Below are 27143 nucleotides of genomic sequence, written 5' to 3'. Positions count from 1 at the left end.
ACACTTCCCAGGGTACAGCGCACCCGCTAGTGAGGCACTGGCCACGTGCCTAGGCCTAGCGCTTACACGCCGTCAAAAATCGGTTAGCTCCCTTTCCCAGCCGTGCTTTGGTTGTTGCCCCCCCTCCCCCACGAGCACTTTGGTCCTGGGGGCGGGGGGGGGGCGGCCGTGGTATATGCCATGACCGTTGCCCTTGCAACATTACCAGGAGGCAGGTATTTGCAAATCTGTGCTTCGACTTCTAATCCCAAAGCCGGCAGGTATGGGTCTCGCGAGATAAACCGGGAGCTAGAAAAAGTGAGTAAGGGGTGGCTGGTGGAAAGGTACTGGTGGGTACCACGTCTCTACAGAGCTGGTTCATTTTAAGGTTTACAAAGAGCTGAAAGTGGTCTGCGGGTGGCTAGGAAGTGGTTGGTGTGCGCTTGTACCTCTTTCTATTCATTTATTTATTTATTTATTTATTTATTTACTTATTTAATTATTTATTTATCTATCTATCTATTTATTTATTTATTTATTGGATGGAAGAGGGTAAAGCAGCCGTGAGGACGAGTGCTTCAGGACACGCAGGAGGTGCCTCGCTTGGCTCCTGGCTGAGATTTTTCTCTTTGCTAGGGAGAGAAGCCTCTCTCCTCGAAGCGCATCTACCTCACTGCACTGAGTTCGGGGAAGGTGTGCACAAGCGCCAGCTGGCCAGTCTGTGGGCACCTTGCTATGATAGGGGCCATTCCGAGTTTGGGCTGCTCAGTTGGCTTTCTCCGCCCCTCCCCCTCTCCCCCTCCCTACCCCTTCTTCCCCGCCCCTCTCCAGTCCAGCAGAATTCTCTGGTTTCAGTACGCGTGCTCCCGGTCAGCTGAGGGGCGAGCGCGAGCTTGGGCTCGCACCCTGTTCCCCCTTACCCCGCCCGCTCTTTCCCTAACCGCGGTTTCAGGCACGGTGGGCTCTCGGGCAGACGCGCGCACGCGCACAGCACTGGGAGATGAGCTCCAGACTCTGAGGAGGGGAGTAAGAAGCATCGGAGGAGGCGTTAGAGGAGGAGGTATATGTATGTGTGTCTAGTCTACGGTGTAGCGGGTCCGGTGGACTGGAGGAGGCTTGAGAGACAGCGAGGGAGAAGTGAAGAGAGTCGGTCTCTGTCGGTCAGAGTCTCTAGTGAGGTGAGGGTCCCGGCCAGCCCAGGACCCTGAGAGAGGGAGGAGGCCGGGGGGCGTGTCCAGGATCGGGCTGAGAGATGAATGGGCCCAGGATGAATGGAAGGAGGCAGCGGCGGCCAACAGTCTTTTCAGAGTAAGCGCCCAGTGTGTGTGTGTGTGTGTGTGTGTGTGTGTGTGTGTGTGAGAGAGAGAGAGAGAGAGTGTGTGTGTGTGTGTGTGTGTGTGTGTGTGTGTTTTGAGGGGGAGCTGCTTGACCACGGCAGGGTGCGTGAAGCCACCCAAAGGTACCGGACGAGGCCGCACTCAGGTCTTGGGTAAGAGCTGGAGTCTAAGTGACCGAATACAGAGAGGAAAATTAAGACGGGGGGGGGGGGAAGTGGGGAAGGACAGATCTGAGGTTAAGGTGCGTTTTTTGTTGTTGTTGTTGTTTGGGGTTTTTTTGTTTGTTTGTTTTGTTTTGTTTTGTTTGTTTCGGTTGGGGAGGGTGGCAACTTTAGCAGTTGATGAAAGACCCAGAGACAGGGAAGGTGAGAATACAGGAGATGGTTGACAAAGGGGCTGAGAGATCATTTAAGTGAGATTGATGCTACTGAAAGAATCCTTTTGGGTGTGGAATGTTCAACAAGGTTGGGCCGTATTATATTGATGGAAATGGAGTGGGGGACACAGTATGCTTAATATAGAGGTTCGTTTGCTGTAGAAGGGTCGATAGGACTGAAAACTGGGTGAGGGATATAGCAAACTGATTGTGTAAATTGTGTTAGGTGCAAGGGAATTGAGAGGTGTGGTGTGTGTTCTGAGACTGACTTCCTGGGAATGGGGAGGAGATAGTATGATAGGGTTAGAATAAAAGTCTTGAGGTGGTTTCCTTGTACTGAAAGAGGTTTTGTTTAGTTAAGAGCTGTGAAACATTTAGAAAGTGGGATGTGGGTGGAAACCCCCGGAGTGTGTCTATATCTTGCCAGTTGATACACTGTTAAACTGAAATGCAAGTTTTGTGGTTCTTGCTCTTCTCCCTGTATTTTTTTCCCTTGAAAAAAAGTTACAGGGTTTCATCCAGTAACCAAGGCTGGCCCGAAATTCATTAAGTAGCCAACGTAGGTCTTGAATTGCCTTCCATCTTCTTGCCTCCGCTTTTAGGTGTGATTCTTTAAGGGTTATTGCTGAGACAGTTGTATTGAATCAAAGTCAATAGTCTTGAGTTGTGAAAATCGGTGTAGTAGTGATTGCATCCAAAAATTTGGAAGATTTGTTATCCGTTTTTCATGAGTAGTGGTTTGTTTTTGAGATGTAGTCTCACTATGCAGCCCTAGCTGACCTGAAATTTGCTGTGTAACCAGGTTGGCCTGGAACCCAGAGAAATCTGCCTGCCTCTGCGTCCTAAGTTTTAATAGAAAGAGAACTTTTCAACAGACCTTAGTGTATGACACAGAGCTGGAGTTGATTTTAGACAGTCTGTAACTCTTTGGATTGTTGAATTTAAGATTTATTTAAACTGGACAGCCTGAGGGAAAGGTACCTTGTATTAAACATTAGCTAAAATGTACAATATCTGATTTTGAGTGTTTGATAACGATACCTGATGTTTTCGGTTATTCTGGAGTTTATTTTCTTTGAAAACTGGCACTTGGTTTTAATAGCTTTGTATCTTTGTTTGATGAAGATCTAACAGAGGGCCTTGAACATGCTAGGCAATCGCTTTACCATGGAGCTGCTTCTGCAGCTGGTGTAACTTTAAATTACAATAGATTACTTGGACATTTTGTTCTCTGAATATGTTACTTAGCTTCTGGTAAGGAGGTCTTGTGATGTTTTCATTCTGTTCTGGGTCAAGATTAATGATTATGGATTTTTAACTTCATGATTATTTTTACAAGTCTTGCTGACATATATCGAGTTTTTGGGAATGTTGTAAATTTAAGAACATTTTTTGCATTATGTTTTGAAATTGAAAAGACTACAATCCTTTCTTTGACTACTTACAGTTTTGATACAAAGGTTAATATTGTGTTTAGCTTGAGATTGAGTATATATACATACTTTGTGTATGTATATATAAATATGGAGGGTGGTATATATGCATACATACCAATATGTATAATCTCAGGCAAGCATTAAAATAGAGCAGAAATATAAAGGTACGGTGGGAGCTTAGAAATGTTCAACTCTTTCAGGAAATGTTGTCTCCCTAGTTTTTAGCTAGATATTCCTGGAATGGAAGGGCATATAATTATAGAAGTGTATTTGAGGAGTGGGATGAGAAAAGGCGGGAATCATGTGCTGAGATTGAGGCTGAAGAGTAGTACTAGGTTTATTTCCTGGGAGCCATTTCTGCCCCTCCTTCTTTTTGCTGCATTTTCCACCATGCCCCTCTTTAAATTGTCTGCATACTTTACACATACTTTTACACTATCCTTCTGAGTCTTCCTCATATTTTAAAGATAGTATAAAGGTCAAAGATAAGTCTGGTGTGGTGGTACAAGACCTTTAATCCCAGCACTTGGAAGGCAAAAGCAGGCAAAACCAGGATAGCCTGGTTGACATCTAGGGGTAAAACTGACAAAGCAAACAAACTAATAAAAACAAAACAAATACTTGGTCTAGTAAGTAGTGGAACCTGCACTTCTGACTCTGGATCAGTGATAATGTTCCCATCACAAGTCTACATTCACTACCATGATTATTTTCTAGTGTTTCAGGCATTAAATGTTTGTATATTGGCTTAAGTTTTTATTCATAAAGCAGAGGTGTTTCTGTTTTCACTAAGTTGTCCATTGCTGAGACAGTAATTAATATGGCCAAAGACTGTCAAGAAACATAATAGAAATATAGAAATATTCTAGTAGTAATACATTCCTAGTTGTTAGGTAACTGAATTAAAAGTAATTAGTGGGTCTGAGTGTGGTGGCCTTTAATCCCAGCACTCAGGATGCAGTCTGGTTTACAGAGTGAGTTCTAGGACAGCCAGGGCTACACAGAGAAACCCTATCTCAAAAAAAAGGTAGAGCTTAAATTTTTGTGTACATGTTTTTCTATGAGGATGAATTGTGTGTAAGAAAAAGATTCTGTCTCTTATTTTTGTATTAAGTACTCAGCTCTATTTGTAGACATCCTTAGGTCTCTTGGCATTTACAGGAGTGTCTTGCTCTTTTTTATTTGAGATATAAAATTTGTTACATTGTTAGGCAATGACTAACTTTGATGGCTGTAAAGGACATGTAAAGACATTTATTTTGAAATTAGAGTTGATGCCATTTTTAATTTAATTTTTATTTTGGGGTTTTATATATGAGTACTGTATTTATAGTTGTTCTGTAACTATCATGAGATGTTTGGTTTGGAAAATGTTGAAGTTGTTGAGAGAGACCTATTGTAGAAATGAGCCTTTAATGTTCTTTTAGGACTATATATTTCTTCTAAAACTTTTTCCTTTTCTTTTTCCTTCCCTTTCTTCCATATAAACTGTTCCCTTCTTAATGCCCTTCCTTACATTTTAAAAAGAAGTTGTGTTTGGGACTTAACCCAAGGTCTCCTGCCTCCTGCTTAAGCCCCACTCAGGCTCCTTTAAAAAGTCTTAGTAGAAATGAAATATATCTTTGCCATACTTTAGCATGGGATCTTTTAGATTGTGATAAAGCTCAGTAACAAATGTATCATTTTAATACTTTCATTTTATTTTTGTGGTACTTGAGGTTGAACCCATCAGCCCTGCACATGACCAGAAAGCACTCTGCCACTGACAAACATCCTCAGCCCTCTTTTCTTTTTGATAGTAGGTCTCAGTAAATTGCTCAGGTTGTTCTTGAACTCACTTTGTAGCCCAGGCAGACCTTGAATTTGTGATTCTCCTACCTCAGTCTCCCAAACTTCTGGGATTACAGGCTTGAGCCACTAAACCTGGCTTTAAACCATTTTTAAAGTATACATAAGTCTTTGGCATTAAGTAACTTTACTGTATTTGGGCTAGTATCTAATTCCAAAGTGTTTTCATCATCTTGAAAGAAAACACTGTACTTACTCATTAAGTGTTCACTCCCCATTCTCCTCCCTCTAAAAACCAGTGGCCCTGTTTCAATAGCTTTGCTTAGTCTCTAATCATAATATTAACCCTACACCTCTTAGCTCTGACTTTTTCCTGTAAATCTTTGCATGAGCCCTTCTTTCTTTTTCTTTCTGCTTGTCATTTTGTCTTTCTGTCTCTTTGTCTCTGTCTCTGTCTTTCTCTCTGTGTGTATCTTTGTGTGTGAACATGTGTTTGTGTGGATGTCTCACATAGGAAAGTCAGAGGACAACCTAAGATTTCAGTCTTTACCTTTAATCTTGCTTGAGAATAGGGTATTTCATCTGGGCAGCTTCCTGTCTCCACTTCCCACCTTGCTGTAGGAATGTTGAGATGCTACAGCATCTGGCTTTACCTGGGTTTTAGAACTCCAGATTCAGGTCCTCACAAGCCATAACCTCAGCCCTTATGCCCAACTTCTTTTACTTATCATATTTTTGAGATTCACCCACAATGTTTGTCTCATTTCCTTCTATGGATGAGTAATACTCTACTTTATGGGTATATCCATTCATGAGTTCATGAATATTTGGGGTGTTCCTACCTTTAAACTTTTGTGGTTAGTGCTGCTGTGTAATATTATTACTGGATCACGTATCAACTGTTTTCTACAGAGATGACACCATTATATATTATCATATCCAATATATATATATGGATTCCAATTTCTATATCTCCTCTAAAAACTTGCTGCTCTTTTTTATAATGGCCTCATGGTGGGTGTGACGTGGAATTATTGTGGTTTTAATTTGCATTTCCCCAATGACTAATGATGTAGGGCATCTTCCCTTGTACTTTGTCTATTTATATTTCTTCTTTGAAGAATGTTTTGAACTGTCTATTTAAGAATTTGTTCATTTTTAAACTGGTTGTCTTTTTATGAATTATAGTATTTTTGATGATTTGTAGAAATTTGTTTTAATTTTATGGTGCTAGAACATCAGTCTTGTGGGGTGTGGTGGTACATGCCTTTAATCCCAGCAAAGCCACTGAGACAAGCAATGAGAAGGCAGAAGAAAGCAGTCCTCATTTAAGACCAGCATGGTAGAGAGAGAGAGGAGCTTTCATTTATCCACCTGCAACAAAATTGTCTGTTAGCCATATTTCTAGATCTTAAAAGACCTTCTCTCATTTTAAAATTTGGCTTTTTTATTGATTTACAAGAGTTTAAAAACTGTATTGGGAGGGAATGGGGGGCTACAGCTGGGATACAAAGTGAATAAAATGTAATTAATAAAAAAATTTAAACTGTAATTTAGATGCTAGACCCTGATAGTTGACATCCTTTGCAAATAAATTCTCCCATTCTGACTATGAGTGGCCTTTTTTTATGGTGCAAGGTCTCCTATATGCTTGACAGGTAGTCTGCCATTGAGTTACATGACAGCCCTGTTTTTGTACTTTGGTTGATTGAACAATTTTGCTTTTTATTTATTTTTTAAGAGTCTTGCTGTGTAGTCTAGGCTGGGCTTTGAATTTTTGATCGCCCTGGCTCAGCCTCCAAAGTGCTAGAATCATAGGCATGTAACCACTCTGTCTGCTATCTTGATGGTGTGTTTTGAGCCACTAAAGTTTTGACACATCATTAAGTCAGTTATATATTTTTTCTTTTGTTGCGTATGCCATTTGGTCATTCATTTATTCATCCCCTGCCCCCAAGTTGGCCTCAAAGTTGTGTAACCAAGAATGAATTTGGACAATTTTTAACTAATTATTTCTAAATTTTATGTACATTGTTGTTTTCCCTGCATGTATGTCTGTGGGTGTCAGATCTCCTGGAATTGGAGTTACAGATAGCTGTGAGCTGCCATGTAAGTGCTGGGAATTGAACTGGGTCCTCTGGAAGAGCAGCCAGGACTCTGTACCTCTGAGCCATCCATCTGTCTGACCCCAGTTGCTATAATGTTCTTGTGGAATGTATACAATTTATCCTTGTTCATTCAAATGCTGGTTTCTCTACCCCACTATCTGGTTTCAATCTGGACATTGCATTGTGATGTTTATTCTAAACATCTCCTGTCTCAAGTTTGTGTAAATATGCCACCATTTGTTCTCTGTATTTTCAATTAAACAACCAACCAATGATGTGCAGTGGAGAGAATAGGGTGGGGCATCCTGTTCCAGATGGGAGGAAAGTAAGCAAGTGGGGGAGTAGGAGAGCAGACATGGGCAGGAGAGGAGTTGGAATCACGAGAAGAGATGAACTGGAGCTAAGATATCACTAAAAGCAAGTATAATGTGGAAAATCTGAATGGTAGGAAACTAACTACGTGGGCTTGGAAGTTTAGGATGGAGTAATCATTGCCCAGCATTGTGCTGTAGGTTAATTAAATAAACCTAGTCTCCGTGTTGCGATTTGGGTATACAGCTGGTTTAGGAATAACTGCTGATAACTAAAAGATAAATAAATAATAAATATTAATGTTAAACAACAGACCCCTTGAACAATTTTTAAAAGATTTATAAATTTTATGTATATGAATATTTTTTGCCTGTATATTTGTGTATTGCATGCATGCCTGGTGCTTGTGGAGGCCAGAAGAGTTTGTTACCCTAAAATAGTGAGCTGCCATATAGATGCTGGGACTCAAACCCAGGTCCTCTGCAAGAGCAGTAAATACTCTTAGCTAGCAGCTCTGAACTTTAAAAATATGATGGTTTTATAAATTCTTTGAGAATTTCATAAAGTGTAACTTTAGTTATATTTACTGGCCTCCTTCCCCCACACCCCCTGTTCTCCTCACTGTTCCCCTCATGCAACGAGTTTTCTTTTTTTTTCCCCATGGAATTCATTATGTGTTGCCCTACTTCTTTTGGAAGTATGTCCTACCCTGGAGTGTGGTAAGCTTACCAGGGATCATACCATTAAGAAAAAGCTGATACTTCCTATGCAAGCAGCTATCAAATGCCACTAGCTTCTCAACTAGTGGTAAGATTTTATGACCACCCCTCCCTTGTTTTACATGGCAATTGCCTGCAAGTTTTCAAATTTTACATTTGTGAAGATTGTGCATTGTACTTGGTGTGTGTATGTTCCAAAGATCCTTACGAGTCAGAGAGACTTTTATATTTTAATAATTATTATTATGATGGTTATGATGATGATGATGATGTTGATGTGTGTGTGTGTGTGTGTGTGTGTGTGTGTGTGTGTGTGTGTGTAAGTCAGAGGACAACTTTATGGCGTTCCCTCCTTCTTGATGTGGATTTCAGGGATTGAACTCAGGGCATTAAGCTTGCAAAGCAAATACCTTTACTTATTGAGCTATCACCCCAGCCTCAGGGAGACTTTTATATGATTAAACTTCTTATGATGAACTAAAAAATGTCCACCCTTATATTGAAATTATAGGGATGCTTTTTTGCCTGCTTACTTATTTATATATCTCTGTGTGGGATATTTATGTGTGTGCAAATGTATTCACTCCTGCCAGTGTGTCTGGAGGTTAGATGTTAGCATCAGATGACTTCCTCTATAGTGTCACACCTTAATTTTTGAGACCGGATCTCTTGCTGAACATGAAGCTCACCAAATTGCTAGACTAGCTGACCAGTGAGCACATGGGATCTACCTGTCTCTGAGTCTTGGTTCTAGGATTACAGATAACCCCCCTGCCTAGCTGTTGCATGGATACTGGGGAATCTGAATTCAGGTTTTGATATTTGTAAGCATTTTACTCATTGAGCCATTTCTACAGTGTCATTTTGAACTAAGATTATTTGTCATACACAGGGGTACATTTCTGTAATTCCAGCATTCAGGAAACTGAGGCAGGAGCACTGTAAGGCCAAAACCAACCTGGTTTACATTGTGTAAGGTGAAATGTTCCCTTAAAACTAGAGAAAAACTGTAGGGCATGGTGGTACATACCTATAATTCAAGCACTATGGAAGCAGAGACAGGAAGATCTGGGAAGTCTGAGTTACATGGAGAGTTCTAGACTAGTCGGGACCAATCAACCAACCAACCAGTCAGCCAACCAACCAGCTAACCAACCAAAGCAAACAACAATAGCAAAAGAAAAAAGACTAAAAGAAGCTGATTCAAATGATTTAGACATATAGATTCCTGATCTGAACAATTATAAACTATATAACAGATATAATTGCTTTTTTAGATATATGCAATGCCGATTTTTGGTAAAATGATAGATAATTATAGATTAAATCTGTTTTCAACTGAGTTTGTTTTTTTAGTTTAACTTAGCCCCATGTAGCCTGGAAATTGTAATCCTCAACCTCCTATGGTGCTGGGATTTGTAGGAGTAATGTCAACATGTCTGACTTTCAGCTGACTTCTTCACTAATATATATACAACTAATCCCTTGCAGGGACTATATTTCCAAAGAATGTGATGTGGTTTTACAGTGTATATATCTGTGCAATTTATAAGGAGCCCCTTATTAGGAGTGAGTTATAAGTGGGCTCAGGAGTGAGATACTGGCTTGTTTTTTGTGGGGCTAGAGATGGAACTCAGGACTTGGCACATTCTAAAAGCAAGTTCTCTGTCACTGAGCCCCTTTCTCCTAACTCCTGGCTTTTTTTCCCTAGCTCTTCCATTTTAATTGAATTTACTTGATCTTTGTTTACTTTTAAATCTTTTGGCCTTTTGAAACACGCATGTAGTACAGGCCGATCTCAAATTTGCTATGTAGCCAAGGATAATTTTGAACTTTTGATCCTCTTTGCTTTCTACTTCCTGAGTGCTGGGATTATGGTTGTGCACCACCACATTGGGCTTTATGAGGTGCTGATGATCCAATCCAGGGCTCAGCAAGCATTTGGAATTTCAGACCTTGTGATCATTTTCTTTTTTTAAGAAAGATTTTGTTTTATTAGTTATGTGCATTGTGTGTGAACGCAGGTACAAGAAAAGGCCAGTGGCTTCAGATTCCCCTACCTGGAGGTATATACAGTTGTAAGCTGCTGAATGTGGTTCCTCGGAACCAAAGTCAGGTCCTCTATAAGAGCAGTATGCTTGCATTCTTAACCACTGAGTCATCGCCCCCAGCCCAAACCCTCCCCTCATCATCTTTTTAATAAAAAGAGACCAGGAGACCAGGCCAGTCCCAAGTCTGGTGCTGAAAGGAGCCTCTTGTATCAGCTGTCAGAGTAGCTGGAGTTGAAGGAACCTACATTTTTTCCTATGACAGGATGTTACTATATGCAGCCCAGGCAGGCCAGTGCTGGGATTGCAAGCATGGGCCACCATGTCACTTCAGGTTTTGAGACTTTTTTTTTATATTTGTAAGAGAACAATAACAGTTTTACTTCTCAAAATTCTTGTGATGATTGAATGGAAAAATGTATAAGAGGATTTAGAAACACATGGTGTGTTTCTAAAACACATTCAATAAATTGTAATTGGTAATTTTTTTTTCATATATACCTTACTATTCTGTTTCCTTAGCTGTTTTTTTTCTTTTGTTTCCTTCCTTCCTTCCTTCCTTCCTTCCTTCCTTCCTTCCTTCCTTCCTTCCTTCCTTCTTTCTTTCTTTTCTTTTCTTTTCATTCTTTCTAAGACAGGGTTTCATCGTATAATCCTGGCTGGCCTCAAATGTGATCCAACTGCCTCTGCCTCATGCTTTTAATTCACTCATGTCTTTGAGTTTGAGGCGAGCCTGGTCTAAATAGAGCGTGCCAAGCTAGCCAGAGCTCCGTAATAAAGAGACCCTGTCTCTCTCTAGCTCTGTCTCTGTTTCTTTCTCTCTCTCTCTCTCTCTCTCTCTCTCTCTCTCTCTCACACACACACACACACACCCCAACACACCACCACCACCAAAAAGGAAGGAAACCATTCTTCAGGTTATTAAGAAATTTTTTCTTCCTGTTATGCCACAATTTCCTTTAGTACTTGGTGTAGTTTTGATTTTATATTTATCTCTATATTGCCACTGATTTTAGTTAAGTCTTTACCTCTCCTCCCCCAGTAAATAGCCATTTATCCTGCCACAGTTTATTATACTGTCTATTCTTTACAAATTTGAATTTTTTTACAGTGGAGTATATTTCCAACTGTGCCAATTTCTTCCTAGTTTTTTTTTTTTATGTATGTCTAGTTCTGTGCTGAAACAGTATCGCTTAGGTAATTACAGCTATATTATATGTTAATACTTGATAAAAAAATTTTCATTGTCCTATATCAAGATTTTAGGGGTGAGGGAATTTTGGTGCTGCCTTAATGTAACCCAGGCTGGCCAGGAACTCATGGCAGTTTGCTTGCCTTAGCCCTTTGGATGCTGACATTACAGGAATGAGCCAACATGCCCTGCTTCATGATATTTTTGGTTTTCCTTGTGTTCTCAGAATCAACTTGTTTGTTTGGGATTTTGATTAGATTCACATCGACTTTGTGGTAAACAAAGTGGAGGTTGAGAAGGTGATTGTATTAGCAAGTGTGGTGGTGCATTGCTATAATCCTGACACTTGGGAGGCTGAGACAGGAAGGTTGCTGTGAGTTAAAGGACAGATTAGGTTACATAATGAGACTCTGTCCTACAAAATAGAAACTACAGTAATAAAGACACTGAATTGTGTGTAGTAGTGCATACTGATAATCTTAGCATTTGGAGGAGACAGGAGGTTCAGGAATTTGGCTCCATAATGAACCGGGGTTGCATGAGATTCTGTCTGAAAAAACAAAACAAAACAAAACAAAACAAAACAAAACAAAACAAAACAAGGTATCATTAGTGGTTCTTTCCTCTGAGCAATATTGGTGTTACTTGTGTGTTTCAGTAGAGTTTCACAGTTTTTTTTTTTTCATATAGGTGCTACATATTTCTTCTTAAGCTTGTTCATTATAAAACCTTGTTTTCAAGATTTAGTTGTGTATATGTGTATCACTATGAGGTTATATAACATATTTTGTGGAGTCCCTCAGAAGCTAGAAGAGGGCATTAGATTCCCTGGAGCTGCTGTTAGAAGCAGTTGAGAGCTACCCAACATGTTTGCTAGGAACTGAACTTTGGTTCTCTGGAAGAGCAGCAAGGAGTTTTAATCATGGAACCATATCTCTCCAACCCCTTGAGTATATTCTTAAATGAGTATTTTATGATTTTGTTGCTCTTGTGATCATGACAGGTAGTTTTGTTTTTGGTTTGGTTTTGGTTTTTGTGGGGAGGCAGGATTGAGATTGAGGTGTTACTGTGTAGACTAAGCGGGGCTTAAACTCACTGTCGTCTTCTTGTCTCATTCTTAGCTCCAGCTAGTTGTTTTTAAATTTTATTTTTCTTTTTAAATTATTTTATTTTATATGTGTGAATGAGTATTTTACCTGCATATATGTCTGTACACCATGTACATGCCTAGTGCCAGCAGAGGACAGAAGAGGATGTTAGATACCCTGGAACTGGGGTTACAGATAGTTGTAAGCCGCCATGTGAGTGGGTAAGCCATCTTTCAAGTCCTTTAACTTACATTTTCTAATGATTATTACTGATGTATATGTCAGAGTATTAATTTTGACTTTGGCATTTCCATTGAGTTCCTTGTTTTCTATTATTTTTTAGTAGTTTCTGCTGGCTCTTCTAAGTAATCATGTAGTCTAGTTGCACGTTTTGCCTTTATCTCCTTATCTTTTCCCCCCTATTTTGAGACAGGGTCTCATGTAGCTCTGGCTGGCCTTGATCCCAATCCTCCTGCCTCTCACTCCCCAGTGCTGGTATTAAAAGTACCAGCACAGTATCACCACACCCATCTTTTTTCTTTTTCTTAAAAAAAAAAAAAGGTAGAATTTTTAGTTAAGTATAAAATCCAGGATGAAGGCAAGTTGTAATTCTACCTTACTTTCTGTCATGCTAGGAATACAGGAGTGCATAATTATGTCTTGTCTCCTTTAATATTTGTTCATCTTGCTTCATTTCCTTCATTGGTAGCAGTGATAATTATAATTTTTGGATTCTTCTTCCCTCTTTGGAGATAAAGTTTCATGTATCCTAGGGTGGCTTTGAACTTGCTATTGTAGCCAGGGATGAACTTGAATGGCTGATTCTCCTGCCACTACCTTCTGAGAATTGAGTATAGTTATGGGTCTCATGCCTGTTTTGTGAAATGCTAGGGATCAAACCTAAGGCTTTATTTATGCTAGGCAAGCATTCTATCAGCTGAGCTACATCCTTCGCCCTGGCTTATTCTTGACTTGTTAATCATTATTTATATGGAAGATGGCTTAACCTCACTTGTAAGTTAAATGTTAACTGAAAACATACTGAGGCTGAAGCTGTAGCTTGGTGTTTTAATACTTGCTAATGTGCAAGGCTTGGGTTTGATCTTCTGTACTGCGTAAAAGAAAACATACTAAGGCTCTTTAAAGGACCATTGGAGTGTTAAAAATCAAAATGTTCAATGAAACTCTTTGTTGTCAGGGGTGTAAGGCCAAAGATACATATTGTATGTAGAAATTTAAATTGGAATAATGATCATGGGAAGAAATTTTGCAACATTGTATAACGATTACATACATTCATTTTGATATATTAGTATATTTCAGTGAAAGTTGAAATATGTGTATACATATACATATTCCTGCTCCAAATGAATGATTGTGTGTATATATGTATATATATATATATATATGTATATGTGTATATATATATACATGTAATGAAATATTATTTGTAGTAGCAAAATTTTGAATGCTACAGACTAAGTGCTTTCTTTTAATTAATTATTTATTATTTATTAAAATTTATTCACTTGGTATCCCAGCTATAGCCCCCCTCAGTCCCACTCATCCTCCTTCTTCTCCCCCTGTGTCCCTCCCCTTAGTCTACTGATAAGGGAGGACCTCCTCCCCTTCTATCTATCAGGTCGAGTAAGAGCTATCTATGTGCTGAAAAGAAGAAAAGAAAAAAAACCTAAGTTATGACGATTAAAAAAAACAATCCTAGTATTCAGAGTTCAAAGATAGCCTGGCATACATAGACAAGTTTGTCTCAAAAGTACAAAACAAGAAAAGAAGAAAAAAGCTTAGTGATTTGGGCATGGTGTGATTCACCTGTAGTTCCAGCTCTTGGAACTACAAAAGAATGACTTAAACCCAGAATTTTGTGCTATCTTGAGTAATGTAGTGAGGATTTGCCTCAAAATAAAAAGAAAATAACCCAAACTTAGTATAAGCTGGGCCAGATCGTACAGGCCTATAGTCCCAGCTAGTCAGAAGGCTGAGATAGGAGAATTGCAGATTTAAGGTAGACAAGACTGAATTCAAGACCATCCCAGGCAACGTAATGAGAGCCTGAACTTAGTGGTAGAACACTTGACTAGCATGTGGAAGACCCAGGATCTAGTGCTGAAAATGAAATAAAACAAAACCTTACTGTGTAATATACTTTTTGCAGACTTAAAGATAATTGTCCTTTCTAACCAGACTTTGAAGGTGCTTTGAGTATAATAGCTCAGTGGTAGGACACTTACCTAGCATGTGTCCTGAGGCAGTAGATTCCATCCCCAGCATTGAAAAACAAAGGAAAAATATGGTATTAGGCATTGTGGCACATGCCTGTAAAGCCAGCCCTCAGGAGGCTAAGGTGGGAGGACTGCTATGAACTTAAGGTCAGGCTGGATTATATAGCAAACACCAGGCCAGCCAGGGCTATATAGCAATATGTTTTCAGAAAATGAAAACAAACAAAAAACCCCCAAACCTAACAGTTCACACAAGATAAAAGCAAAAGAGCTAATAGAAATGAAAACGTGGCAAATTATAAGTATAATCATGATATATTACAAGTTTGGATAAAATGTTCTCAGTTCAAAGACTGAGTTTTGTCTTTTATTCTTAGATGTTGACTTAGTGCCTGGTATTTGATATTTAATGTTATGAAAATATATGTATGAGAAAGACATAATATTGTTAACGGACAGTTTTTACTGTTTAAATATGTCCTCTTTCTATAGTTACTATAAAGGTCAAAGAAGTCCTTTAATCCATTGGTTGACAAAGTACTACTTTCTATCTTCTTTTGAGGTGAGTCTTATTATTTCTTAACTCCTGGGTTCAAGTAATCCTTCCATTTTAGTCCCCCAAGTATTTGAGATTACTGGTGTGCAACAGCATTCTAGATCCAGGTTGGATTTTTCCATGGATAGAACTAAAGTAAACTACTAGGGGAAGTTATTTTGAAGTTTTAAATCAAGCATTTCAAGTTTATGCAATAAATGTGTTGAGGTAATAGAGGTGGAATACAATTGTGAGTCTTTCTCTATAATTTGGGTCTCTATATAAATGTTTATAGCTGGGCATGGTGGCTCAAGTCTGTAATCGCAGCACTCAGGGAGGCAAAGACAGGTGGATTTCTGTGAGTTTGAGGCCAGTCTGATCTACAAAGTAAGTTTCAGGACAGCCAAGGCTACACAGAGAAACCCTACCTAGAAAAACAAACAATAAAAAGGTTTGTTAGTTTCCTATATGTATCTCTCTCTCTAAATATATATATATATATATATATATATATATATATATATATATATATATATATATATATATATAATCTCTCTATATACATAATCTCTCTTTATATATAATCTAAAGATATCTTTAGATTACTATCTTACCATTTTCTGAAGGAAAAATGGTTACGTATAAGGCTATACTATATGGCTGTGAACTTTTTTTTTTCAAGACAGGGTTTCTCTCTGTAGCCTTGGCTGTCCTGGACTCACTTTAAAGACCCAGCTGGCCTCAAACTTGCAGAGATCTGCCTGTATGGCTGTAAACTTAATAGGTGATTCCAGGCCTGAGGAAACCCCAGATTTGAAGCCTCATTTTTTTGTAATTTTTTTGTGCCACATTTCTATATTGATGGACATAGAAGTGTAATGGAAGTTTTGGTTTCTTTAAAAACTCAGTTGTTATGTAAATATGTTTTTGTTTTAATCCCAAGTGTGGGATTTTAGTTTGGGCTTTAGTTTGTCCACAGCTGATAATTGCCTCCTATGGGGTGTAGTCTTTGCCAGCTGGTAAATTGCCTGCTTCCTGCATTATGGAGAGGGGTGTGGTCTAGGACCCTGAGGGATATAAATAGGAGAGGCCAGAACAAGAAAGGTGGCATGTGGAGAGTGGCAGTTTGGAGAGACCAGAGATGGTTTGTGGCACAGTGTGGCTTGGAGGAGAGAATTGGAGGACACTGCTTGCTGCTTTTTTGTTGACGGAGAATTGGTATAGCCCTAAAAGAACCCATCAGCCCTAAAATACCGGAAGAAGTAAAAGGGTCTGTGCCCCCTTTCCCCATTAACTTTCTCTCTCCTACCTAAGGTTAAGGGGTTGGAAGAAAGAGGATTTAAGGAACCCCAAATAAAATAAAGTTTAAAAAACAGTACTTTTATGCCAATATAGTTTATTATGAGAAAGTCTTTTAAAAATACATTATGTCTCTGTCTCCCTGAATTGAGTCCCCTTGAAAATCCATTTAATGTTTTCATCAGTATTGTTGAATAGTACTTTATTTTTTTTTAACATTTTCACATTTATTTATCTGTTTGTATATGGAGGTAGGTGTGCATTGATCATGAGGTTAGAGGATAGCTTACATGAGTCAGTTCTTTCCTTCCCTAGGCCCTGGCAATTGAACTCAGGTTGTCAGACTTGGCGGCAAGCACCTTTACTTGCAGAGCCATCTCAATGGTGTTGAAGAGTGCTTTAATATAATGCTGCCCTAGGGGATATTAAGAAGTGGAAAATAAAAGCTTCTATCTATTGATTGTTGTACTGTGCCAGGCACTATGCTAAGTACTCTCTCTATATTTTCATATTAGTCCTGTGAGATTCACAAAATGAAATAAAGAATAAGTGAGGTTAAATTGTTTGCTGCAAGGCAAAACCAAGATTTGATTCCAGGTTTCTCTGACTGCAAACCCTTCCTGTGTTTTGTTTTATGGTCAGGAATGTATTAGAAGCTAGGCCTAGTTGTACAGGCATATAACCCCAGCTCCCTGAGAAGTTCAGGGTCTGTCTGTACTATGCAGTCTGTTGAGGCAACCCTGGGCAACTGTCTTCTCGAGATCCTGTCTTAAAAATAAAAAGGAAGCACAGCCATTTAGATCCTTACCTAGCATGCATATGACCCCAACTTCAGTTCTGAGGAATGAGTGAGGAGGAAGGGAAGGAGCAACAGTAGCAGCTATTGAAGCCATAAGGAAAACAAGTGAAAAGGAGGAAAAAAAGCTACTGTCAGAACCATGATAAAGTGATCAGAAAATGGATGCTTACTAAACTTCTTTACCTGGTTTTAACAGATTTATTATTATTATTATTATTAGTAGTAGTAGTAGTAGTAGTATTTGTGCCGTTGGAGACCAAACCCAGAGTCTTATGTACATTAGGCAAACGCACCATCACAGAGCTATACCTCTGTCCCAGAGCTCATTTTTTTATTCAATATTTGTCCTTAAGTTAAAGATATATCTATTTATTATTTATACAACATTCTGCCTGCACACCGGAAGAGGGCACCAGATCTCATTGTAGATGGTCGTGAGCCACCATGTGATTGCTGGGAATTGAACTCAGGACCTTTGGAAGAACAGCCAGAGCTCTTAACCTCTGAGCCATCTCTCCAGCCCAAGTTATTAGTTCTTACATCTTGTTATTGTTGGGCCTTTTTTCTCTAGAGCAATGATTCTGAATCTTCCTAATGCTATGATTCTTTAATATAGTTTCTCATATATTGGTGACCCCAACCATAAAATTATTCTCGCTGCTACTTTATAACTGTAATTTTGCTACTGTTATGAATCATAACATAAATCTGATATGCAATATATCTGATAGGTGACCCCTGTGAAAGGGTTGTTTGACCCATAGGCTGATAACTGCTGTTATAAAACAAGATTTAAAAAAATGAAAAAAAACAAAAAACAAAGAAATACTTTACTGTAGACAGATGTAGAAAGAAAACCCCAAAGATGGAGTGAGAGAGTAGTATAGTTTTAAAAAACATATTTTATATTATAATGGCTTTGGGGTTAGTTAAAATATCTTAATATTTCCTATTTGTTTGCTTTGAGACACGTAGCCCAGGCTAGCCTTGAATGCCTGATCCTTCTGCTTCTACCTCCTAAGTATTAAGATTACAGGATACAGGTATATCACCACACTAAGCTCTAAATGTGTGAAGATTTTTTTCCTTCCTTCCTTCCTTCCTTCCTTCCTTCCTTCCTTCCTTCCTTCCTTCCTTCTTTCCTTCCAGTCTTCCATTCCTCCCCCTTCCTACAGGTGTGTATCATCACACTAAGCTCTAAATGTGTGAAGTTTTTTTCTTCCTTCCTTCCTTCCTTCTTTCCTTCCATTCTTCCATTCCTCTCCCTTCCTTCCCTCCTTCTCTCCTTCCCCCTCTTTCTTTTTGAGAAAGGGCTTACTATGAGGCCCTGGCTAGCTTGGAACTCACTCTGTAGACCAGGCTGACCTCAAATTCATAGAAATCCACCTGCCACTGCTTCTCAAGTGATGAGATTGTAGGTATAAACCACCGCCATCTGGCTGTGTTAACACGTTTAAGGAGGGCATAATATTTTATTGAGATATATTTTTCTGAGACAAGGTCTTACTGTATATCTCAGGCTTCCCTCAAACTCAAGAGTCTCCTGCTTCTGTCTCCCAAGTGCTGGGATCATAGGTGTGCACTAGTACATTTAGTTTAAGATAAAATTTACACAAAAGTTTCCCCATTGGAAAGTCAGGCTTGGAGGAACCAGAGTCTTAACTCTTTAGGGACTTGAGTCCAAGCCCAGAAAGATAGTGAGATTTCATTTCAAAGGGGAAAAAAAGTTCTCATTGTAAATGACATGCATAATTATTTTAGTAAATTTATAGGGTTGTATAGCTTTGATTACAAACCAATTTGACTATGATTTTTTTTTTTTGGGGGGGAAGGGTACTGGGGCCTGAAACAAAGACCTCATGTGTATTAGACAAACATCCTATTACTGAGCCATTTCCCCATCTTTTTTTTTTTTTGGGAGAGGTTTTTTATTTAACGGTCTTTTTTTTGGGCCCGCTTTTTTTTTTTTTTTTTTTTTTTTTTTTTTTTTTAATGCAGCCAAGGTTGGCCTTGAATTTGAGAGCTTCCTCTGCCTTTGCCTCCCACCTCTACAATGCTGGGCTCATTTTTATTTAAACATTAAAAGCTGATTTTCATGATACTGAACATTAAACCCAGGCTTTGGCCTGTGCTAAACATATATTCTACCTCCCTTTAGCTCTGCAGTCTAGTTTTAAATAATTACTAGGTGACTGTTAATTTTGATTGTCAACCTGATTGGGTTGAAAAGCACCTCCAAGATCAATGAAGCACACAGAGGGCATTGCCAGAGATAATTAACTAAGGGGACAATATCATCACATACACTGGGGCCCTACATGGAATAAAAGGAGGAAAAGGGGAAAGAAATCTTGCAACACAACCATTCTTTTTACTCTTTTTGTTTTTGATACAGGTTCTCACTGCTTACTACTCCATGTTCTCAAACTTACTTTATAGACCAGGCTGGTATCAGACTCAGAACTCCTCTTGCCTCAGTCCCTGAGTGCTGGAATTAAAGACATATGTCATCATACCCAGCTCTTAGAACTTCTTAGCTGCCATGCTGTGACCTGTCATACCATAGCTTTCTGCCACAACAGACTGAAGCTTCTGATTGTGAGACAGAATAAATCTGTTTTCCCTTAAATTGTAATGTACTTTATCACAGCAAGGCAAAGCCTGACGAAAGTATACCATTATCTCCAAAGATATGGTCATTTATCTTACTGCTCTAGCCCTAGTTAACCACTCATTATTTTCTATTCTTATAGATTTTATTTCTCAGCAATTCACACAAACAAAATTAAGAAGTATGTGGGCTTTTCCTCTGGCTGACTTTACTCAGTGTAATACCATCAAGTCTTACTTTTGTAAGCATGCATGATATTCCTTTGTATTGCTGATTAATAGTCCACACACTAATGACCTATGTGAATAGTACTGCTATGAATCTTTGTGAACAACTTTTTGTTATTGTGTACATATATTTGTGTGCGTGTATGAGTGATGGGGGGGGAGATGCATGACACAGCACATGTGAGGAGGTCAGGGGACAACTTTGTGGAGTTTAGAGTTTGCTCTGTCTTTATTGTGGTTTTAAGGAATTGAACCCAGATTTACAAGCTTGTGTATTAAATGCCTTTACCGATTGAACCATCCCCTTCCTTTGAGACAGTCTCATATAACCTATATTGGTCTTAATTTGCTATGTGGTGGAGGATGACCTTGGACTCTGATCTTCTTGTTTCCCAAATGCTGAGATTCCAAGTACATGCTACTATATCTTTTTTACATATGTGCACACACACATAATTAAATTTAAAAAATTAAAATTATTTTGTGTGCATGGGTGTTTTACCAACTTGTGTGTCTGGTGCCTATGGAGGCCAGAAAGGAGCATTGAATCTCCTGTAGGTGGAGTTACAGACAGTTGTGAGCTGCCATGTTGGTACTGGGAATTGAACTAAGGTCCTCTAGAAAAGCAGTCAGTTCTCTTAACCATTGAGCCATCTCTCCAGCCCACTCTTTTTAAATTAATAAACATTTATTTATTTACTTATTTATTCATTTATTTATATATCTACCTATTTATTATGTGTGTGTACTTGTTCCACTCCACTCCTGTAGAATTCAGAACATAACCTGCAGAAGTTGGTTCTTTACTTCCACTAAGTATGTAAGTTCCAGCTATTTAACTCAGGTTTGTCCAACTGGGCCATTTGTTGGTCTGCCATGTCTGGTTTTATATGTACTGGGGGAAAAACCCAGGGCTTTCCCAGTTTTGTGGACAAGTTTTAGTATCATGTGGTAACTCTGTTTAACTTTTGGAGAACAACCATACAATCCATGTTTAGCTGCACCATTTTACATTTCCCCCAGCAATGAATGAGGGTATCTCCACAGCTTGTTAATGCCAGTTACAATCTTTTTTGTTATTGTAGCCATCTTCTTGGGTGTGAAGCAGTACTTTATTGTAGCTTGATTTACATTTCCAAAATGAGAAATTTATTGGGCAATAATCTTACTTGTTTCTTTGTTTTTCAAGACAGGGTTTCTCTGTGTAGCATTGGCTGTCCTGAATTCACTTTGTAGACCAGGCTGCCCTTGAACTCACAGAGATCTCCCTGCCTCTGCCTCCCAGGGCGCTGGGATTACAGGCATGCACCACCACACTCATCTTGGGCAGTAATGTTTTATTTGTATAGGATCTAAGTCTCTTACTATGCCTAATACCATAGTATTATATGGTATTAGTATTTTTAAAGTACTAAATCCTATAAAATATTACTTTCCAATGTATATATGCATAGGCTAAAGTTTAAGTGGTAATGTAGGCCAATAATAATATAGAACAATTATAACAAAGTGCTTTAATTCTACTCTATCATTATATTTAAAATTGACTGGCAAGATAAAAAATGCCCAAATTATTGAAGAGCCAAGTTGTGATTTGAATTCTGTAACAGTTTTATAAGGGTGAAATATTACACTGCTTTTTTGTCTATTCATTTGTAACCCAGAGTACTATAACTTCACAGTCCTCCTATCTCAGCTTCTCAGGTACTGAGATTACAAGTGTGCACCTTTATATCTGACTTATTACTATTAGTATAAAATATGCTTGGGGTTCAAATGAGACATCTCTTAGAAGCCTTGGACATTTGAATACTTAGACCAGTTGGTGACTATTTGGGGACAATTGGGAGGCCTTTCTGGAGGACATATGCTATTGGGGATGGGCTTTGAGAGTTCAGAATATTTGCACCATTGCAAGTTTGTTCTCTATGCTTCCTGTTTGAGATGTAAGCCCTCAGCTGCTACTCCAATATGCCTGCTACTTGCTGCCATACTGCCTCACCTTGATAGAACCTTATGCCTCTGGAAGAGTAAGCCCCAAAACAAATGCTTTCTGTTTTAAGTTGCCTTGGTCATAATGTCTTATTATAGCAGTAGAAAAGAAACTAAGACTGAAGTTGGTGCCAGGGAGTGGGTTATTGCTGTGACAGACCTGTTTGTTTTTGAGGAATGTGGAAGACTTTGGACTAGAAAATTGGTTGAATGCTATAAGCAGAATTCAACGCTCAATCTTAGTAGGACCTTGGAAGCCCATAGTCCTGAGAGCTATGTGGACTTCAGAGGCCCAGCTCAAAAAAGTTTCGAAGGGGACCAATAATAGGAACTGGGATACCAACCATTCTTTTATCTCTTGCAGAGAACTGGGTTTGGTTCCCAGCACTCACATGGAAACTCATAGCTGTCTATAACTCCAGTTGTAGGAGATGCAGAACCTTCTTCTGGTATCTGCAATCACCAGGTACACATGTAGCATACATACAAGCAGGCAAAAGACTCACACATAAAGTAAAGTTAAATAAATCTTTTAAAAAAGAAAAGACTAATTTCTTTGGTGGAGGAGATTTCATGATAAGCTAATAATGACTGTTGTGTGGTTATTAGTAATTACTCTTATGGAGGCCTATAGTGAAAAAGAGCAAGTGGGGCAGAAATAAATATAGAATGTACAGCTTGAAGAAAAAAAAAATGAGCACCACAGTCAGGTCTTATGCTGGAAGAGCTAAGGTGATTAAGGCAAGGCCTGATCTGCAATGGAGAAAAGGCAGTGGTGGCCTCAGAACAAGACACCAACCCAGCTAAGCTTTCACCATGTAAGAAAAATCCTAAGGAATTTTCTAGTCCTAAAAAGGAACAACAAATGGAAGCTGTTATGAATGTGATTTAGAGTTCACCCCAAACGACAATGAGGTTCTAGCTTTAGGTTCATGAAAGATGCAGTAGTACAGGGGTTGTGGAATCTTCTGTGATCTTTCTTCCTGTGTCTTAAGAATGTGCCTAAGGCTAAATAAAAAAAAGTAGGGGTGGGAATGGAGAGATGGCTCCGCAGTTAAGAGTCCTCGCTACTCTTGATGAGAGCAGGATTTGGAAAGCTACTGAGGATAGGCATGTGGCAGGGCGGAGTGCCTGCACGGGAGACCCAGAGGGGCCTCTGTGTGAAACTGTGAGCGTGAAGCCTGGATTGCGTTGGAGACCCCAGGATGTTGCAGATGCCAGAGGCCGGAGATAACTGCTAAGAAGAGCTACACACAGGGAGTGGAAGCAGCTCAAGAGAGAAGTGTGCTGCAGTCAGTAAAGCTGGAAGGGTAGGGCTGTCTAAGCCTTTTGACATTGTACATAGAGCTACCAGATTTTGAATTTGCCCTGCTGGGTTTTGGTCTTGCTTTGGTCCAGTATTTTCTCACTATGCTCTTTTTCTCCCTTTTTGAATGGTAATGTATCTTCTGTGCTATTGTACGTTGGAAGTATGTAATTTGCTTTTTGATTTTACAGGGGTTACAATTAAGAGATTGCCTCGAGTCTAAGAAGAGACTTTGGATTTTTAAGCTGTGTTGAGACTGTGAAAGACTATGGGGACTTTGTTTTTTTTCTGAAACAGGGTTTCTCTATGTTGTCTTGTCTATGTCCTGGACTGGTTTTGTAGACCAGGCTGGCCTCGAATGAATTTACAGCATCTGCCTGCCTCTGCCTCCCAGAGTGCTGGGATTAAAGGTATGCTCCACAGGCCCAGCTCTGTGCAGACTTTTGAAATAGGACTAAATGCATTTTGTGCCGCAAAGCTGTGGCAGCCAGGGAGTGGAATTCAATGGTCTGAGTGACTTGTTTCCCATAAGTCTCAGGACATTTGAATACTTGATCCTTATTTGGTGGGTTTTTGTGGGAGGAGTAAGAGCCTTTTTGGAGGAAGTATGCCTTGCCCCTAAGGGTGGACTTTGAGGCTCAAAAGGCTCCACCATTGCAAGTTTGTTCTTTCTGCTTCCCTGATTGAGATGTGATCTCAGTCTGCTGCTTGCTGCTGCTCTGCCTTACCATAATAGATCCTTATCTTGGGACGGTAAGCCCAAAGAAACCCTTTCCTGCATAAATTGCTTAGTTGTGGCACTTTAACACAGCAGTAGAAAGTAAGACAATGCTATAATAAATTTATATAAATGTAGTTATTTTGCTTCTTCCTGGAATTTTTTAAACTTTTATTACATTATTTACTTGTGTGGGCACTAGCACACGCTTTGGAGGTGAGAGGAAAACTTTTGGGAGTCAGTTCTCTCCTTCTACCATGTGGGTTCTGGGGCTTGAACTCAGATTGTCAGGCTTGGTGGCAAGTACCTTTACCACTCACGCATGTCACCCATGTCCCTCCTTTTTGTTTGTTTGTGGGTCTTTTTAGAGGTTTCATAATGTAGCCTATGCTAGACTCAACTTGCAATCCTCCTGATTTAGCCTTCCAATTACTGGGATTTTGGTTTGTGCTACCATACCTGGCTTTATTCCCAGAATTTACTATTACTTTTGGACTACATTTTACTGAATGTGATTGAAATTGTGAAAGTAAAACTACAGATAAGAAACACTTAGCTGCATGTTCTTTATTATATGTATGAGTGTTTTATCTGTGTGTATGTCTGTACCATGTGCATGCCTGGTGCTGGAGGAAGCCAAAGAGAGAATTGGATTCTGGGGAAGTGGCGTTTCAGACTCCAGTGAGCTGCCATGTGAATGCCATGTGAAACTGAGCCTGTGTCCTCTGGAATAGTAACCAGTGCTTTTAACCAGTAAGCCCTCTTTCCAGCCATCCTGGTTTCTTTTTCAAGACACATTCTCGCTATGTAACTCAGACTGGTCTTTATTTAGTTTTGGCTGGCTGTCAACTCATGGTTGGCCTGCTGTAGCCTCTTAATAGTTTTCTCTTTTATTGATACTATGTTTGGTTGTTACAGCTGGGAAATTTTGCCTGGTCCAGGATAACTGAGATTTATTCTGGTGTTTTCTTCTAGGAGCTTTATAGTTTTAGTTCTTATTCTTAGGTCTGTGGTCCACTCTGAACTAATTTCTGTGCATGATGTGGGATAGGGGTCCAATTATATTCTTACACATACTGATTTGAGTTGTACCTTTAGCTGAAAACACTGCCATTTATCCATTGAATAGTCTTAGTTCCTTTGTTGAAAATCATCTGAGAAGAGACATTAAGGCGTACATTTAGTCTTTCATTAATTTTTCCATTTAGCTCTGTGTTCATTGTTATTTTGGTGCTAATTTTCTAATTTAATTATTTTTCCTTAGCATGCCTGCCTTCCTTTCCTTTCTTCCCCCTGCTCATGCAGCCAAGGCTGGTGGTCTTCAATTCTCTAGGTAGAGAAATAACTTTAAATGCTTCATCTTGCCTCCATATCTCAAGTCCTGAGATTACAGGCATGCATCACCATGCCTAATTAATGTGGTACTGGGGCTTAAACTCAGGGCTTCCTTCATGCTAGCCAAGCACTCTGCCAGCTAAGCTACATCCCCTAACTGAATTGTTTTGTTATAGAAGAGAACATATTTTATTAATACTGGTTTCACTGCATAGCATATGACGTGTTCTAAAGATGTCTCATCTATGCTTGAAAATAATCCAAGAAAAAAATTTTAAAGAGAATGTTTCACAGATGTCATCTAGGTCATGTTGTTTGATAGTATTGTCCAAATACTTTGTTACTGATCTGTTTGGTCCTCTCTTTAGTTTGTTAGGTTTTATTTCATGTATTAAGGGATCATGGTTGTTAAATATATGTGTGTATAGGCTTATAATTGTTTCCTCATAAAATATCCCTTTGCCTCTAGTATTTGATATCAGGGAATTGGGCTTTTAAAAATATATTAGAACCTGAATAAGATTTTAGTGTTCTGGGGGCTGGAGCGATGGCTAGATGGTTGAGAACTGGCTGCTCTTTCAGAGGATCTGGTTTGACCATGTGGCAACTTATAATCATCTGTAATTACAGTTCCAGAAGATCTGATGCTTTCTCCTGGCCTCTGAGGGCAAATGGCATGCATAGCCATATATGGAGACAAAACAACTATACACATAAAATAAAGATTTTTTTTTTTAAATCACAATTTCAGAGTTTTGGGGGTTGGAATAATGGTTCAGTGGCTCACAGTACTCACTGCTCTTTCAGAAGACCTGGGCTCAGTTCCAAGTAGCCACATAGTAGCTCACAACTGTCCATAACTTTGGTTCCAGGGGATCTGTTGCTGTCTTCTGAATTCTACTGGCACCAGGCACATACATAGTGCACATAGGTACACCAGGCAAAACATTCATATGATTAAAAAGTCTAATATTTCTGAGTATTAAAAAGATTTCAGAGGGTTTTTCTGAGTACCGAGGATTGGATTCAGGGCCTCTCACATGCTAGGGCATTGCTCTATTTCAGAATTAGAACCCCAGCCCTTTTCAACTTTTTATTTTAGAACAGGGTCTTGCTATGTTGTCCTGGCTGGTCTTGCAGTTTTGATCCTTTTGTTTCAGCCTCTGGGTAGCTGGGATTACAAGACATGCAGGGATTTCATTTAGAAAATGCTTCTAAGAACGGCATCTTGTCTATATTCTCAGCTGACCTTTGACTCAGGATTATTTGGCAGCACCTTTCTGCTCATGAGCATTACAAGTATGTGTCACCATGTCCAGCAGAATTTCAATGTTTTCTTTTTTGTTTTTTATAGAGTCTCATGTAGCTAAGGGTGGCTTAAAATCTTCATTCTCCTGCTGCTTTTACCTTGGAGTGCTAGCATTACAGTCATGCACTACCACATTTTCTTAGGATTTCAGTTTTTTTTTTTTTCCTCTGAGACAAGGTTTCTTTGTGTAGCCCTGGCTGTCCTGGAACCAGCTCTGTAGACCAGGCTGGCCTCTGCCTCCTGAGTACTGGGATTAAAGGTGTGTACCACCACTGCCTGGTTAGGATTTCAGTTTTTGAAAGAAATGTGAAGGTTTTTGTTAAGAATCATATAACTTTACCTAGTTCTGGCTGCTTAGAAGTCTGTCTTCTGAATTTCTCATCTTGAAG

At 39.2% G+C, this 27143-nt stretch overlaps 1 protein-coding gene across 6 annotated transcripts in view; it reads left to right on the top strand.

Annotated features, from left to right (window-relative positions):
* The first annotated feature begins 216 nt into the window (after positions 1–216).
* Positions 217–27143, top strand: part of Wnk3 (WNK lysine deficient protein kinase 3) — a 134577-nt gene continuing 107650 nt past the window's right edge. For 3 of the 6 annotated variants that reach the window (XM_055617938.1, XM_055617937.1, XM_055617933.1), the window contains exon 1: positions 1096–1157. The gene's annotated coding sequence lies outside the window, so the exon portion shown is untranslated. Of the gene's footprint in view, positions 298–829; positions 1040–1095; positions 1158–27143 lie in introns of those variants that run through there. The other 3 variants (XM_055617935.1, XM_055617936.1, XM_055617934.1) reach the window with 3 other exon arrangements.

This window comes from Psammomys obesus, unplaced genomic scaffold (assembly GCF_907164565.1).
Source record: "Psammomys obesus unplaced genomic scaffold, mPsaObe1.curated_primary_1811, whole genome shotgun sequence".
NCBI classification, from domain to species: Eukaryota; Metazoa; Chordata; class Mammalia; order Rodentia; family Muridae; genus Psammomys; species Psammomys obesus.
The sequence above is the reverse complement of the archived record's forward strand: the minus strand, read 5'-3'. Positions and strand labels throughout refer to the sequence as shown.